Source organism: Pteropus medius, unplaced genomic scaffold (genome assembly GCF_902729225.1).
Source record: "Pteropus medius unplaced genomic scaffold, Ma_sr-lr_union100, whole genome shotgun sequence".
In the NCBI taxonomy this organism is placed as follows: domain Eukaryota; kingdom Metazoa; phylum Chordata; class Mammalia; order Chiroptera; family Pteropodidae; genus Pteropus; species Pteropus medius.
The window spans coordinates 5,536,334-5,549,652 of NW_024348533.1; the positions used below are offsets into that span (position 1 = coordinate 5,536,334).

At 44.3% G+C, this 13,319-nt stretch overlaps 1 pseudogene; it reads left to right on the forward strand.

Moving 5' to 3' along the window:
- Positions 1–10,984: 10,984 nt before the first annotated feature.
- Positions 10,985–11,099, forward strand: LOC120616754 (uncharacterized; annotated as a pseudogene).
- Positions 11,100–13,319: the final 2,220 nt, after the last annotated feature.

The window sequence follows — 13,319 nt, forward strand, 5'->3', positions numbered from 1 at the left end:
TTTTCCTTGCTGCTGCTCCTTATTACTGTCATAACTGATTTGGTCGCCAGAGGGATAAACAGAGCCTCTATCATCTAACTACACCATTTTTTTCTCCCTTCAATGATTTTTAGTAAATTTATAGAATTGTGCAACCATTACCACAATCAAATTTTAGAATATCTCCACTACTAAAAAGTTCCTATGTGCCCATTTGCAGTCAACTCTTAGCCAACCCCAGGCAACCACTGAACTACCTTCTCCCTCTATTGATTTCTTTTCTATATATTTTATATAAATGGGATCATACAATATGTGGACTGTTTGTTTGATTTCTTTTACTTAGCATAATGTCATGGTACATTCATGTTGCAGCACCTATCAGGAATTCATTTCTTTTTATGGCTAAATAATTCTATGTGGCGGCGAGGAACAAACTTTCCTCTACCCTCGAGGTCCTTTTGAATGGTCTAATAATCTAATAGATATGAGACAGATTAGCAAGAGAAAATAACTAAATTTAACATATATGAGAACTCTGAATATGTGAGAATTCAGACACTCCACATGCATGAGAGGTTCAGAGATAGAGATGAGGACTTAGGTACCTCATATGAGATACTGAGCCAGAAATGAGGCAAGGTGCTATGGTGGCTTTAAATGGTTATTGAAGGAGGATTAGAAGAGCCGAAGTTCAGTAAATAGAAGTTTGCCCTGCCCTACAGATAGGTCAGGAGAAGTTACTTCTAATATATTTTATAGGCAAGGCCTCTAATTCAAATACTTCTAGGTAGCTAAAGGGGGCGGGAAGAAGTTTCTCTGGAAACTGAAGCTAAAATTGCCTTTAGCTCAAAGTAATCTGCGTACCACTAAAGCACATCTTGTGGTAGCCCATGCTGGACATCCACACATGGATAAGTCACATTTTGTTTATCCATTTAATAGCTGGTGGATATTTAGATTGTTTCCAGCTTTTAGCTATAATAGATGATTCTTTATATGGACATGTACACAAATCTTTGCACATGAATCTTTATGTGGACATGTTTCCATGGGTAGTACATAGAATTGCTGACTTTTATGCTAAGTTTATGTTTAACTTTTTCAGAAACTGCCAAATTATTTTCCAGAGTGGCTGCTCTATTTTATACTCTCATATAGGAGGGTTTCAGTTTCTCCATGTTGTTGCCAACACTTGCTATTATCTGTCTTTTTGCTTATAGCCTTTCTAGTGGGTGTGCAGTGGTTTCTCTTTGTGATTTGTTCCAAATCCAGTGAGCTCCTTGTGGCAGCTAAGCCGTTGGCTTTTGCAGCCTGCCCTGTCCTGGTACAGCTTATCCTGATCCAGCTGGGGAATGTGAGCAGCCCGAGGCAAAAATGCCACAGACTCTCACTGATCTCACCCAGAGTTCAGCAGTTTTTCATGGATAAGTGCATTTCAATTTCTCGTTTGCTTTTGGTCAATTTCCAGGGCCCCGTTTTAAACATTTTTCTCTCCAGTTTCATAATTGTTTTTGGGAGAGAGAATTTGCTGACCTTCTCATTCCCCTAGACTGCTACTCCCATATACTTTTAGTCGAAGATTTTTTATCTATACCTTTGCCTGTTTCTCCTAATTTTTTTTTTCTGTTTGCCTTAGTCTCTGTGTTTTACACTGCAAAGGTTGTTTGCCTTCTCTGTATATTAGAATCGCCTGGGAAGCTTTTAAAATCCCAGTGCCCAAGCGATGGCTACAGGATATTACATCAGAATCTCTGGGCAGGGGTGGGCAGCCATTTGAGAATCAAAATAATTCAATGAATTATAAACCACTGAAAAGTAGAACTGTCAACAAATTTTAAAAACAGAAATGTCTATACCTATAAAGAGAAAACCTACACTACTCATTTCTCCTGTACTCTCACACTATTGCCACACTCACAATACTTCCTACGCCAAATACTTGGGTTTGTTTTTTTTCCCCCCACACCAAGCAATTCTCTGCAACACCAACTGAGTGCTCTACAATTTAACTCAATTCTGACACTACCTACCTAGAGACAGCATCAGCTCCCAGAGGTTAAGGGCTTAGTCCCACAATACTGCCCCTCGCATCAAGTGCCAATTGCAAGTAGCAGGTCCCCAGGTTAACCACCACTTCTGTCACACTTGACTAAAAATGGGAGGTTCCCATTACCCCCTCCCCCTTGGATTCGGTCATTTGCTAGAACAGCTCACAGAACTCAGGGATACATTTACTTACTGTGGTGGGGAGACTGTTCCGTGCTGTGATAGCTGCCTGACTGCTGCTAGATCTGGGCCAGAACAGAGATTGCTTCCCCAAAATCCCTTCTGACACTGTCTGACTGACTCCTTTCCTCTCTCCCACCTCTGCTGGTTCCTGCTCATTCCTGAAACAGGCTGTTGCCCCACCCAGGCAAGCGCATAAGGTGTTTTCTCTTTACCTGGGGCGGGTCACACCCCAGTACCTGTATCCATCCTGCCCTGTCCTATATAACCCCTTTGCACCTGCCACAAGACACCAATGATATCCATGTCATCCCACCACCACTGGAGATGACCCTCGTATGTAAGTTGCCTTAGTAAACTCTTGATAGGATGAGAGAGTTGTCAGCCTATTCCTACGGTCTCTCTGCCCTGGGAAGTTTTATGTAATACTTACATTTACTAGTTTATTAAAGGATATGGTAAAAGATACAGAGAGCAGCCAGATGCAGAGACACACAGGGTGAGGTCTGGGAGGGTCCCAAGCTCGGGAGCTTCTGTCCTGTGGAATTGGAATATGTCACTCTATCAGTAAGTGGATGTGTTCCAACACATCCAACACATGAAAGCTTTATGAACCCAGTACTTTGGAAATTTTTATGGAGACTTGATCAATCGTTAATTCCCATTTCTCCAGAGAATGGGGGGTGGGACTGAAAGTTCCAAGTTTCTAATAATGGCTTGGTCTGACCAGTCCTATTCAGGAGCCCACCAAGAGTCACCTCATTAAAAAATAATAATAATAATAATAACAACAACAAAAGAGTCATCTCATTAAAACAAAAGACATTCCTATCACCCAGGAAATTCCAAGGGATTTAGAAACTGTCAACAACAGGGATCAGAGACCAAATATTAGAAGAAAGGTACTCTTAGCATTCTTATCACTTAGGAAATTACATGAGTTTTAGGAGCCCTGTGCCAGGAACATATATATTTTCTATTATCTCACAGTAACAATAGAGGAGAAGGAAGATCTCTTGCTTTTGGTAGAATGCTGAGAGCCAACTGATAAACAGAAAGTGCTAGCGCTGGAAAAGCATCATTTGGCAACCATAACAGTAAAGACTGAATCAGGCAATAATCACCAATGAATGCTAAATCTAAGGGGAAATTTTGATGAGGAACAGGATATTTACATGGTCGTAAAATGTCTGCCCACAATAGAGAAAGCTCCTTGTCAATACTTAAGCAACACCTGTCCCAAAAGGGATCTTGTACCAGAGGGACAAAAATGCTATAAAGGACATTATTAGTAATCTGAAAAAATTGAAATATAGATGGTCATTTAAAGTATTGTATCAATATTGTTTGGAGTCTATTTTGGAAGTTAAAAGCCCAGAAAATGATTCTGTTTTCAGCAGAAAGCCTCGGACTTTCTTTTAAATGATAACAAGTACCTGTGTAAAAAGGAATTATTTGTGACAAACTATACATGGGCTAATCACAACATTAACCCATATCATACTCTTATTTAAATGCCTATAAACATAAGGCCACTATACATTCATTTATTTATATCTCTCATGCAAACATAAAACCGTAATAAATTTATAAATCACCTATAACACGGAAATATACAAATTAACTCTTAAACAGGACAACAAAAAATGTTTTCTGCTGAAAATAAGTGCTGTTTGACCTATGATCTGGTCCCAATGCCCCAAGGCAAGTGTTCTGAAGTTCAGCTGACACATGCTATGTGCTGTGCCATGCTGCACATTCTCATTCCCCTGTTCCCTCTTCAGATGACTTTGAACTCTCCCATTCAGAGGAGCTCGGTGCTCCCAGGCCTGCCTGCTTGCCTTCCCCTCTCAGTCTCTGCCACTCAGACCAAGGCAGGTACAGACGCTCAGGTTCTGTGGTGCTTCCTAAAGGTGGTTATCTGGAGCAGATAAAACATCGTCACTTTTTCTAATTTTTTTTTTCAGATTTTTAACTAAAATAGAAAATTTAAACTTTTTTTCCAGAGTATTGCAGATTCCAATACTGCATGGAACTAATTTTAAGGCACAATGGGTGAAGAACAACACTAGGCAAGAAAGGGAGCAGTGAATCCCTAGACTACCACCGTGGTGCCACCTACTGATGTCACCACCCAGCCCAAGAGAAGCTAAAGAAGAAAAAGCCTAGGGGAAGGGCAGGGATCCTTTCCTGCTAAATCTGCTCTTCCTAGACAGGCACCTTGCAGAAAAGGGAGTGTAAAACCAACTCTATAGAAAATGGAGATGCTTGGTAAAATGTGTGCATTTTCTTATAACTTGTGTTCTGTACCATTTACTATTTTTATCAAGTTTTATACAAGTGCAGATTTTTTAAATAAAGCTATATTAGCACAGAGAACGCCTGGCTTGTTTCAGGAAAGGGCAAATGTCACTAAGAGAGTATCTTACAAGCTGGACTGAAATCGCCAGATTTTGCTTCCTTGGTTTTGGAAGTAGTCCTCTCGGTTGCCAAGAGAAGGGATTCACTGACATCCACAGTGACTGGCATTTGCCTGTGGTGTGGGGAAATGAAAATTCATTTAGATCCTCTTCTTCTTTCCTCTGTGCCATCAGAATGAACTCCATGTCCTTAAACTCAGACCTCTTGGGACCTGGCACTCCTTTTCTCATGGGCTCTAAATCTGGTCTTTTTGGTGACAACATCGAGATAGAGTCCCTTAAAGGAGCCAGGAACCATTGTTTTTTTTATTGTAGGTCTTTAAATTCTGCAGTTTTTATTAAACTCCCTCAAAATCAAGTTCTGCTTGTGAAAGGAGTTAACATGTTAAATAGAAATTGTTCCTCAGCTCTCTAAACTTTTCCTGTTCAAATAATCAAATAAAGACTTCCTTGGGCTTTGTAGCCTTTCCTTTTTTGTAGTCCATGGAAATGAGGGAAGTTGAAAGATGCTGTATGCCATGACTTGCCTGAAATATAGCAATTGTTAATGAAAATTAGCTTTAATAACACAGACACAATTTGGGGGGAATGAAGGTGATAATGAATCACTGACTTGGTTAAAATATTCCTAGGCTCTGATTCCATGTCCATCAGACAACCTTCTGAGGGCTGATTTGAGCTCTCAAGTGTCCTGATGATAGGAAGAGGGAGCTGAGGGTTTATTTGTGGAAACTGACATGCTAATTCTAAAATTAGCATGGAAATTCAATTATATGAAATTGAAATTATATAGAAATTTGAAGGACCTAGAAAACCAAAGCAATCTTAAAAAAAAATATTGTTGGAAGGTTTACATTACCAACTACCAACACTTACTGTAAGCCACAATAATTAAGAAAATATGGTACTGGTGCAAAATAGAGTAGAGATCGATGGTAGAGATGGAGAGCCCAGGAGGATTCACAGTCACATGATGAACAAAAAAGACACAACTGCAAATGTAGGAAAGCTAGTCTTTTTATAAATGGCACTGGGTCAACTTGATATCTATATGAAAAAAATCGACTCTTACCTGTTGGGAGCTGAGCTAACTTGGCGAGCTTTGACATAAGTGGCACTAAACTATTTTAAACACTCAGTGTTTTCCAAGAAGGGAGTTGTGAGAACTTCATTGTTTTGCAGGATGAGTAATTTGGCTGACCTTGGGTCTTGACTGCTGTTTTCTCATTGCGATGCTATAAGTAGTGTGTTCTAAATAAACTCGGGGACACAGACACAGCTTGTATCTGTGCTCCCTCCTGCAGTTCTGTCTGTCTTCTTTCTTTTCCTCAGTCCATGCTCCCCCTTTCAGGTACCCTCAATTACTTCGTCGGCTGGCTCCGACACTTACCTCACACTGTAAACAAAAATTACCTCAAACGGAACACAGACCAAAATGTAAAGCTAAAACCAGAAAACTTCTAGAAGAAAACAGAGGAGAAAATCTTAGTGATTTTAGGTTTGGCAAAGAGTCTTAAATATGACACCGAAAGCACAAACTACAAAAGAAAAACTAATAAATTGGACTTTATCAAAATTAAAAACTGGTTCTTTAAAAGGTAAGCCGCAGACTGGGAGAAACCATTTGCAAAACATCCGACAAATACAGCATGAAAGAACTCCTTATATCCAATAAGATAAACAATCTAGTGGGGAAAAAAGGGCAAAAGACTTGAAAAACATCACTGAGGGTAACAAATGACACATGAAAAGATAACCAACATCATCAGCTGTGAGAAATGAAATTAAAATCACAATTTAGACAACCTACTAGAATAACTAAAATTAAAAAGGGTTACCATAGGGGTAGGGGTGGAGAGGGACCTGTCTGTTATCTGGACTTTAGCTTCCTTGAAGATGTAGTCTGCTTGGGACAAAAGTCATGTGTAGTCTGCACGAATCCTGTTACCTCGAGCCCTAAGCATAGGTCTGACGCCCATGGCACATACAAAGTGTGGGCAAGTATGTGGAGGAACAGAAACTCTCTCAGTGCTGGTGGGGATGTAGTACAACCATTCTGGGAAGTTTGGTAGCTTCATAAAGAGGTAAACATTAAAAAAAAAAAAAGTAAACATATACCTACCACATGATCCAGCCATTTCACTCCTGGGTATTCATTCAAGAGAAAGGAAAGCACGTGGGCACGCAAAGACTTGTACACAGGTGTTAATGGCAGCTGGATTTGCAACAGCCCCCAAACTGGAAACAACTCTAATAGCCATCAACGGGTAGATGGAAAAACTAATTCCAGACAATGTAATACCACTCACTGATAAAAGGAACGAATCTCAAAATAATTATGCTGTGAGAAGCTAGTGCAAAAAAAAAAAAAAGTACATACTAAATAATTGCATTTACATACAATTCTAGAAAATGCAGATGATTCTATAACGATGGGAACAGGAGAAACTTCTGAAGATAATGGATACCTTCATCATTTTGATTTTGGTGATTTCATACTTTATCAGAACATATCAAATTGTACATTATAAAAATATGTAGTTGTCAATTATACCTTAATGAAACTAAGTTTTTCAGGAGGTGGCGCGACCACTTGGCTCCACCCCAGGTGAGAGTGTTCCTCTAGCTGGGTCTTACCCCATGAAAGGCCATGCAGGAAGCCCCTAGAAGAAGCTCTTGGGGTCCTTGGGGTCAGGAATGCCAAAGAGAGGCAATGGCAGTCAACTGGGTGTGCTTGGCAGGCAGGGTTGACGCCATTTCCTTCATGAACCTTCAATACATGACGCTTGTCCTTCAAACAAACTCCTTCCTGCCTCTAACACCCAATCTTCATGTAGCTGGGGTCTCCTCACTCCATTAACACCTGTGTACAAGTCTTTGCGTGCCCACGTGCTTTCCTTTCTCTTGAATGAATACCCAGGAGTGAATGTCTTAGCATGAATGTCAAGTGCCTTCAGTGAGTACATCTTAATTGGATCTTACCCCTTGCTCCGTCCTAGTCACTTCATTTCTCTATTTTCTTCATTGCATTTATCAAATTCTTTTTCGTCTAGTTATTACATTTATGTGTATTCTCTCCCTCATTTATGATATTGGTGCCTCACAGATCTCTTTTACTAGGGGTGCACCCACACTATAGGTGCCTTAAGTGTTGGTTGACAGCTCACAGCTGCCCCTGCCAATGACTGAAATGAGTGGGGGAAGGGGACAGGTACAAGAGGCTTGAGTTCCTGGTGGTAGGGAGGCCAAACTCTGTGGTCTCCACCTGAGGCCACACTCATGCTTAGCTTTAGCTCTTTTCCCTGCCCCGTCCTGCTTCCCTCATTCCCTTCTTCCAAGAGCACTTCTCCAATACATCACTCAAACAAGAAGTTTCACTTCAGGCTCTGCTTCTGAGGAATCTGACCCATGATATCAGCAGTGCCTTCACGCAGGACTATCTTGTTCACTCCTTTAGAACAAATTCCTATCTTGGCCTCTGCTTATGACCGCCCCACCCCCCCCAAGAATGAGAGCCTGATGAGGGAATAGGTTCAACACATTCCTAGAACAGTACCTAGAACACAGTAGGCACTCAATAAATGCACTGAATGAATACAGGGGAGAGCCCGGGATCTGTTTTATGCCTTGGCAGTCAGCTCCCCTTCTGTTCTGGGCTGATCTGTCCTGGAGGCATTGTGAGTCATAGTGGGTGGATATTAGCTGAGTGGCTCAGAGATGGGGCCAGGCCTGGGACAGAAGCTCGGCACCTTCAACACATCCTCCAGGTGAGGTAAAACAAGCCATGAGGATTCTTGGGGAAGGGTCCTCTGGGAAGGTGCAACCTTCAGGGTGGGGCTGGCTGCATCTCTTGGGCCCTCTGTGGGCTTCCAAAGACATGTCCCTGAGTCACAGCTAATGGATAACAGCACCGAGCCTCTATTCAGCTGAATAAGCGAGTGTTGAATTGATGAAGGTATAACAGAGGGAACCCTGCCCAAGGTTCTTTTCTTTTTCACCCTTCATGGAGAGAAAACTTTAAGAGAACACAGAGTCCTATTCTCACAAGACAGAATCAGCACTTAAGGGGTGGGGGCAGAGAGGGAGGATGGGACCTGTCTGTTATCTGGACTTTAGCTTCCTTGAAGATGAAGTCTGCTTGAAACAAAAGTCATGTATAGTCTGCATGAGCCCTGTTACCTTGAGCCCTAAGCATAGGTCTTAGTCCATGGCACGTGTCCTAGGATGTCACTGAGCACACTGGACTGTGAACTATCTACACACACATCTGGCTCCCCAGCTGGACCAGCACCAGCATCATCTTGAGGGCAGGTACAGGCTGTGCTGAGACTTCCTGCCCTGATCAGGGCCTGGGATAGAGCAGGTGCCAGTTGGAGGTTGCAGAATAACCGAATTATGAAGGCAGTCACGCAGTTGGTTATGCCAGACATCCTACCAAACTTTTCAGAATCCAAATCCAGCCCTGGTTTTGTAATCCTTCAGCAGCGCCCTCTTGCCCACAGAAGGAAGTCTGTGCCCTCCTCCCCTTGTCCAGCCTCCTCTTCTGCTACCCCCAGCCAAGTAACGTACACCATACCCACCCTAAGTTCTTCCTCACCTCTGGAACATGTAAGCCTTGCCTAGCTCTTCACTCTCCCTAGAGATTCTCTTATCCACTCCAATCCACGGGCCAAGTCCTGCACGTCTTAGAAGTACCTGTCTCTGCTATCATGTCCTTCTCCCTTACAAGCCCTCCCCGCAGCCGCCCAGCGCTCAGAGAGCAGGGGTCAGGTCCTTCATCGGCATCTCTGACCCAGGGCCTGACCCAGAGTGGTCTTTGGGGGAAGGTAGTTTTGTAAGACTGCTGCTAGTGCGAGTGTGTAGGGATGGGATCCTCAGCGGCCAAGCCCTGTCCACAGGGCGTCGCAGTTTGAGGGGCAGCCGGCAGTGAAAAGACTTGTTCACCGGGTCCCTTGCTCCCTAGCAGTGCCCCTGGCTCGCCTTCACCATTCAGGACACCAGGGGTCCCGAGGCAAGGGCGCAGCCCCTATCTCCCACGACCTCGCGGCTCCGCTCCTGCCACCTGGGCGCCTGCCGGGGCCCACCCGGCCGTCGCCCTGGAGGCCTTCGGGTACCTGGCCTCGGGCCACGCCAGCCGCCTGTGGGAACAGCTACGGCAGCTCTGGGCTGACCACTTCTCGCGGCGATTTTCGCCGCGGCGCCCGCCGCTGCGCCGCCTCTCCTCCATGTCCACCTTCTACCTGCTGGACCACTGCACGCGCCAGGCCGAGCTGGGCCTCAGCTACGGCGCGCCGCGCACACGCCTTAGTGACCAGGCCTTCGTGTTTCGCGGCGGCCGCTGGACCAATGAGGGCCCGCCCGGGCGGTCAAAGCCGCCGCTGCCCTCGCCAACCATCTCGGGCTGGAAGGCGCAGATGCGGCGCGTCAAGAGCCAGGTGCTGCTAGAGGAGAACAACTACCTGAAGCTGCAGCAAGAGTTGCTCATGGACATGCTGACCGAGACAACAGCGCGCATGCACCTGCTGGAGCAAAAGCTAAATGGCGAGGCTAGCTCCGCGGCAGCGGCCCGCCCCTGGCAGAAGAAACTGCGCAGGCGCGACAGCGCGGGCGGCGTGCTCATGCTGGAGCTGGGAGCACTCGAGTCGCGGTGACGCAATAAAGCCCTTGCGGCGCACACTCTCCTCACTCCCTGCCGGGCCCTGGGGCAGGGGCGGGCGGGGATGGTTCTCCTCCGCCGATGCGGTGCGGCGTGGATGGGTGGCTCAGCCGGCCCCCAGTGGAGGAGGGCTGTGTGCGACCCGCTGAGAACGTGGAGAACCAGGCTTGGCAGCAGGCAGTGCCATTCTCGGTCCAAGGGACACAGGGCGAAGTCCGGGAGGCAGCGAAACCTTGGACGCTCAGGGATGGAAGTTGCAGTGAAGCGAGCTGGGCGGGGTCGGGGACCTTACATTTGGCCCTAAACGGCCTCCAGGCGCGTGCGGGAGGGCTTTTAGCATGAGTCCAGAGTAAGTGTATTTTACGACCAGGAAACTGTTCTCCTAAAGAAGCTTTCTGGAAACTTGGACTCTGCCTCCCCCTCCTGGCTGTTGGGCTTTTGGTGAGTCTCTTCTCCCATGCAGGCTTCCTTTTCTTCGTGGAATGAGAGGAACTGTTCCACCCAGTATAAACAAGTACTCTCCAGGGAAAATCCTGTACACAGATAGGATTTGCCACCCCGTGCTATTTTAAAATTCTGTGTTAGTTACCAACACTGAAGAATTTGGAGTATTGGACGTGGTTCCATAGTGCAGCGGTTAGCACTTACGCTTTACACACAGAAGGTCCTGGGTTCCGCCCCAGTGAAGCCATGGCCCATGGTCTATGACCATGCCACCCTGAACAAGCCCATGTCTGATCTCGGAAGCTAAGCAGGGTTGGGCCTGGTTAGTACTTGGATGGGAGACCACCTAGGAAGACCAGGTGCTGTATTCATAAATAATAATAATGAATAGTAATGAAAAAGAATTTGGAGTATTTCACATCAAAAATCCTGGTTTCTTGTGTTCTATCAATGTCTGATTGGTGTTCTCTCTTAGGACACGGTGGGGAGAGAGATACTCCCCCAACACACACAGCAAGGTATATCAGGTGCTGTGGGGAGTGTGTTGTACTTGTGAGTTATGCGGCTGCAAGACAAAGGTGATGCATGGCACTGGTCCTTGCAATCTGCAGTCTTTCCCCTGGAGTGTAGACAAGCCTTTATGTCATCCACCAGAGTCTAGAGCCATGTGAAAACAGAAAGAAGCGGGTGTCCTGCGTCAGCCTAACTTGCTTTCAGGAGTAGATTAGAAATTAATAAACCACTGCTGTGTATTGTCAACTGAAGGTCGAATGTCGCCGGCACCAGTTAAGTACCAACAGGAGTCCTCAATTTGGGGTGCAGTGAAGGGGGAGTCTTTATTCAGTGTAAACAGCTCAATTATGAAACAGCATGGCTATGAGACAGCTAAAGCACAGAGGCCCGTGTCTCAACTCAGCTCAAGTGTTCCAGCCCATTGGTTGATTTACAAGTCTAGGAGTTTCTTTATAAGGGTGAGTCCAAATGGCACGAACACGGAGCAGGAGGCAAAGAGTTCAGTGTAGCTGTTTCCCGAAGTGCAGAGAGGCCCCTTGCTAGGACTGCTAGAGGTTTATGAGTTTGAGCCCCAATTAACTACCAGGAGTCCTTAACAGGTACGTCATTCTCAGGGTCCACAGTGTAAAAACATGGCCTTATTTATTAGCAAGATGATACAAAACATGTCATAAGACACTAAGCTTAACATTTCTTTTGAACAGCGTTCAAAAGAAATTTTTTATTTTTATTTATATTAATATATTAAAAACATTTAAAATAGTTATAATTGTGAAATGAGGTTTTCTTTCAAGATAACAAAATGAAATATACAGAAAAAGAAATGAGAAGAATCAAAATAATACACTAGCAAAGCAATCAAAGAAGTACTAATAGAGAAACTATATTAAAATGAAAGAAGGTACTAATAGAGAAACTATATTAAAGTGAAAAACTATATTAAAGTGAATACAACCACCTATTGTATGATTCTGTTTATGGAGACTATCCAGAATAGGTGAATCCACAGAGACAGAAAGCAAATTGGGGGTGACTAAGAGCTGGAGGAAGCAGGGAGAAAAGGGTGACTGTTTAACAGGTGCCAAATTTCCTTTTGGGTTGAAGAAGTTTTTGGAGCTGTAGTGATTGCGTAACACTGTGAATGTTCTAAAACCCACTGAACTGTACATAGTATAATCATTTTATGTTATGTTAGTTTTGCCACAAAAAAATATTTCAAAAGAGGAAAGTTTTTTACATATAAACATGAAGTAAAACTATGTGACATGAGGAAAAAGCAAAAATCATAAAGGTGATGCAAGAATGACTAAAGTTGAGGGACTATTGTTTTGGCCAGAGTACTTGCAAACAACTAGTTCTAGAGTAATAAAAAGCACCTGCCTGTCAGACCAGCAGCAGGCAGGCAGGCAGGGAGCCGCATGTTTAGGGAGGGTCATCCAAATGGATAGAGAGCCCAAATTAAATGGGCAGGATGAAATATTTTGAGATATCTGACTTTGTTCTTTCTGCTCTGAAATATCACCCCCTGACTGAGGTGGCACCAAGCTCATTGCCCCTGGGAAAGATGTGTCAGAGCAGAAAGCAGGAACAAAGGACTCTGTGGCTTTCACTGCCTACAGCTCAGAACCCTCTGGGAAACAGACCTTTGCAAAAATATTTTTAGGCTTGAGGAGGGAGGTCAAAAAAGCTGTGGATTTGTCTGCAGTAATTGGAAAGATGAAAGGAAATGAGAGTAGAGATCCTAGTAGGTAGATCTCCCATCTTGGAAAAACTTTTCTTGACCCTACATTAGCTTCTAGCTACTGCCTCACTTCTCTGCTTCCCTTTATAACTAAACTCCAAAAAGCTGCTTATCTTCACTGTCTTCAATTCCTCCTCTCCTTCTTTTTTCTTAATCCCCCTCAACTTTGGACTTCTCAACCCCCACTCTCTGCAGCCTGCTCTTGTCAAGGATGCCATCAACCTCCAATATTAAGTCCTTTGGCCAATTTTCTATCCTCTTGGCCCATTGGCAGCATTTTATGCAGTTGACCCCTCTTTCTCCTTGAAACACTGTCTTCACTTGGCTTCTGGGGCAC